Raw genomic sequence first — 5,122 nt, forward strand, 5'->3', positions numbered from 1 at the left:
ATGTGAGGCCACAAAACAAGTCTTAATAAATGTAAGAAGATTGAAATCCTATCATGCGTCACTTCTGATCACAATGATATTAATGGTATGAAACTAGAAATCAATTACAGAAAGAAAACTTGAGAATTCACAAACATGTGGAGAGTGTGCTCTTGAACAACACAAGGGTCAAAGAAGAAAGAAAGAGAGAATTCAAAGATACCTTGAGACAATTGAAAATGGAAGTACAATGTACCAAAATGTATAGGAGGTAGCAAAAACAGTTCTAAGAGGAAAGTTCATAGCAATAAATGCCTATATTAATACACTAGAAAGATCTCAAATAAATAACCTAACTTTACACCTCAAAGACATAGAAAAAGAAAAAGAAATGAATCCAAAACTCAGGAGAAGGAAGGAAATAACCAAGATCAAAATGGAAATAAATGAAATAAAGACTAAAAAGACAATAGAAAAGATCAATGTAATTAGGTATTGGATTTTTGGGAAGATAAACAAAATAGAGAAATATTTAGATAGTCTCACCAAGAAAAAGAGAGGACTCAAACAAATAAGATAACAAACAAAAGAGGTGACATTAAAACTGATACCACAAAAACACAAAGGATCATAAGAGACTACTTAAATAGCTATATAGCAACAAATTGGACAACCTAGAAGAAATGGATAAATTCCTAGAAACATACAACCTACCAAGATAGAATCAGGAAGAAATGGGAAACTGAATAGACTGATTACTAGTAAGAAGATTGAATCAGTAATCAAAAACCTCCCAACAAACAAAAGTCCAGGAGCAGATGGCTTCACTGGTGAATTCTACCGAACATTTGAAGAGTGAAGCTTTCCAAACTTTTTCAAAAAACAGAAGAGGAAGTAATACTTCCAACCTCATTTTATGAGGCCAGCATTATCCTGATACTAAACCCAGACGGGAATGTTATAAGAAAAGAAAATTATGTGCCAATACCCCTGATGAAAATAGATGCAAAAATTCTCAATAAAATATTAGCCAACCAAATTCAACAAATGCTAGAAAAACAATTTGTAACAGTGTGTGGTGATAGATGTTAACTAGATTTACTGCGGTGATCACTCTGCAGTATGTACATGTATCGAATCGGTATGCTGTACACTGGAAACCAATACAACTTGACATGTCATTTTATCTCAATTAAAATCAAAAAGGATTCCAGTCTTAAAGACTGAGAGATTGGTTGATTCTTTTGTTAAAAATGGAGAGGCTAAAGATGACAACCTGCTGTTATGGTTTGAATTGTGTCTCCAAAAAATATATGTCATAACCCCTGGTACTTAAGAATATTATCTTATTTGAAAATAGATTCTTTGCATATGTAATCAAGTTAAGATAATGCCATACTTGATTACGTGGGCTCTAATCTGATATGGATGGTGTCCTTCTAGGAAGGGAAAACAGAGACAAGACACAGACAGGGAGAACACCATATGATGATGGAGGCGAAGATTGGAACAAAGATAAATGTACAAGCCAAGGAATGAGAAGGATTGTTGGCAACAACAGAGGCTAAAAGAAAGGCATAGAACACATTTTCCTTTAGAACCTTCAGAGAGTGTGTTCCTGATGACAGCTTGATTTTGGACTTCTGGTTTCCAGAAGCGTGAGAGAAAAAATTTCTGTTGTTTTAAGTACCCCAGTTGGTGGTACTTCATTATGGCAGCCACAGGAAACTAAAACAGCTACTTTTGGTTGGGGAGAGGGAAACAGTGGATTTATTGAACCAGAGTACATGTAAATTTTCAAGTAGATGTGTCAGGAATGGCAATGGAAATATAGAATTCTGCTTGGAGAGAGGGTTCAGAGCTTGATATACTTTTGGCAATTCTTTGGTGGTTCACCAAAGTACCGTCATTTTGAAGAGGAAATGGGTAAAAAGAAAATTAAGGAAAAGGACTTTTGGTTTCGAAAAAGCAGAAAAGTAATGGCCATTGACATGTGAGAACATCAGGGTTGAACAGTTTATAAAAGCTAATGAAGACCGTTTCAAGGAGGAAGTGGCCAACAGCATGGCATGACTGAAGGTGATCTGAGGAAATGGACTGAAGAAAAAGCATGATTTTGGCTAGAAATGCTAATAATTCTTTGCATTTACACAATGATTTACAATTTGTAAGGCATTTTCATATTTTTTATCTTATTTGTTTACCACAACACCTTAAGGGACAATATCATCCTTATTTTACAGCTGAGCTCACTCTGGAACAGGGAGGTTAAATCCTTGCTTGAAGTGACACAGCTTCTAAATAACAAGATCAAGATGTGAACCTAGATTTTCAGAGTTCAAAGTTATGCTCTTTCCAAGGAATAATGGAATATCTTTTTAAATTCCTTTTAATAAGCCTTTACTCTCACTAGGTAGAGGCTAATGATTACTAAGAAATGACAATCAACCTTGCTTAATGTTTTAATTAGCATGCTGTACATTCAAAGATTTCCTCAGTGTGATTATAAGTTTTGTGTTTATAATTTTCAATTTTAAGATGTCAATAATTTTCATAATTTAATTACATAAGAATTATAAGGATAGTCCTATAATGACTAAAGTTAATAGAATTTTAATATGTTAAGATAGAAATGGGCTCAAATTGTTATAAGATTTCCTATGTATTCAGCATCCTGAACACAGATTCACTCATTGGTCAAATGATCAAAGAAGACATAGTAAACTAAATTTTGGAAGCTTTCTAATGCAAATGTCTTGTGTGTGTGAAAATGTAAGTGCTTGTTTTGGGAGTGGGAGGGAATGGATGGTGGAAATGTAGCATGTGATCCGGGGGTTTTTCCACATGTCTTGGGTTATAGTGCTCATAATCATTTCCCCACTAGCCTAATTACATGTAATTTTCTCTAGATTCCAGAAAATTCCTTCCAAGATGAAATAGTTTGGGAGGATCCTTCAAGAACTTCATAGAAGCAATGGGACTGTCTATGAAAACTCTGCTTACTTGAGAATCTCCAGAGTCACATCCTGCAGAGGAGAGGGGTGAGGGACTGGATGTCCTCAATAGAAAGTATTCAGATTTCGTTACCCTTGACTTTTGGTGGAAACATAGATGTCTGTATTCCATATGTCCCATCTTTTGTGTTAGGTGACCATGTACGTGAAGGGCCTTTCAAGCAGTGAAATATTTTTCAATATAGAATAATTAAACAACCTGCCAGCTGTACAGTCTGGCCCTATATTTTACTTTACTTGTAATTGCTTCAATGCATTTTGAGCTTTTGAGAATCCCTGTTCCCATCATTTTATTGTTTCCCCTATTATTTTCATTCTGTTTTCACATTTACTGTATGTATCTGTACTTTTTAACTGAAATCTCTGTATATATCTACTGTCTCTCTCAGTTCTTGTTTGTCATTCTGTATTTGTCTTCTCTATCTTTCATTTTGTTTCTGCCCTTTTCCCTTTCCTTTTCCCCACTTGGGCTCTTTATCCATTTATCTAGTGATAAATACAGAAATCCCAAAGTGAAGCAGCAGTACAGGGTGGTATAACATTTCACTTAGGAAGTGTGGACCTTCCCTTCCGCTTATCTCAGATAGACGACAAGCAGTGAGGAAGAGAATCTGAGAGTTTGGAATAATTCAGAGCCTAGAAATAGCTTGTTCAATACTTTACTGAGGTGGTGGCAATTTAGATATTTCAGAAGAAAGGCTATCTTCACTGTGTCTACTCTACAGAGAGAATGGTGCCCTGGAACCGGGTGGAGAAGCATTCCTGTTCTTTCCTTTACATTAGATATTAAAATCATAACACCAGCCTGGAATATTTTCTTATTTTTATCTTTTTTATAACCCTATGTTTTGGTGTTTCTCTTTAAACAGTATAAACTTGAAGATTTTTCCCCCATTAGTCTTTGTTTTTTAAATGTGGGGTTGGGAGAGGCACTGCTTAGTTCATTTAGAGCTCTTTTAACTATTGAGATGTGATTCAATCATAACATTATTTTAGTTTGTTCCTTTTTAACGTAGGCATTTGCTTGTCTGATTTCTGAGGCTTTATATATTTGAGAAGTTTTTATCATGCTTCTCTATTTAAATGGCCATTTTACTGGATAAAACATCTGGGTTGAAGTTTTTCCCCTTAATTTAAAAGAAATAATCCTCCATTGTCCTTTCTCATTCAGTGTTGCTTTGAAAGTATTTGATAGTGCATCTAAGTAGATCAACAAATAAATGCAAATCATATGTGTAGAACCACAGCTATATGTCACCTTCCCACAGGTAAAGTTTCAATGGAATGAGCAATTCACAGTCAAAAATCATATCAACACACAAGGAAATAAGATATCATGAGTAAGCACAAGGGATAAACAAAGGAGCAGAATCAGATTCATAAAGACTTTGGATTTTTGAATTTTTAGACATGGAATATGCAATAAATATGACTAATATCTTTCAATACTTAGAATTCTCAAAATACAAGCAAGAGATAAAGGACAAAAGGAACAAAAAAACAGAGTCTGGTCCTAAACAAGAAGCTGAATTATGATGAACACTGACTCTCTCCTCCAAGATAAATCCCAGGAAAATTAGAGAAGATAAATAGAGAAACTGTAAGAAATCCTGAGGTATTGGTGTATACATGTATGATGGTAGTAGGGGCTGAAGAAGAGGACTTCCCAGCACAATTATAGTCGTTAAAACTGGAAAGAAAGTGTGAGGATTCTGATCTAGCTTCTCCACTGCTTTGTCTTGAGGGACACAGTGTTTACCCTACAACTTCAGCAAGACATAATTTTCCTCCAAGTGTCCTCAGCCATAAAATCAGAGCAACATAGAACCCCTGTGTTTGTAAGGGGCCGAGAAAAAAGGTAAAGGGTTATGACTAACAACCTCAGGCAGTTATTTCCCCAACTCTCCCATTCCACTGCAGGATTGATACCATCCTCACCTCAAGAGCTTGCTCTGGGTGACACAAAATGGGGTCTGGTCTTCTGCAATACACAACATCTCAGAGAGGATTTAATACTCAGAGGGGAAAATGAGCATACAGGCCCCAAATCACAAGGCACTTAAAGAAAGTAGCCATTTCAATAAAAAGAAAAAAATGCTAGATTAAAAAATTTAACAAAAATGGAGAAA

Source organism: Equus asinus, chromosome 8, assembly GCF_041296235.1.
Source record: "Equus asinus isolate D_3611 breed Donkey chromosome 8, EquAss-T2T_v2, whole genome shotgun sequence".
NCBI lineage: Eukaryota > Metazoa > Chordata > Mammalia > Perissodactyla > Equidae > Equus > Equus asinus.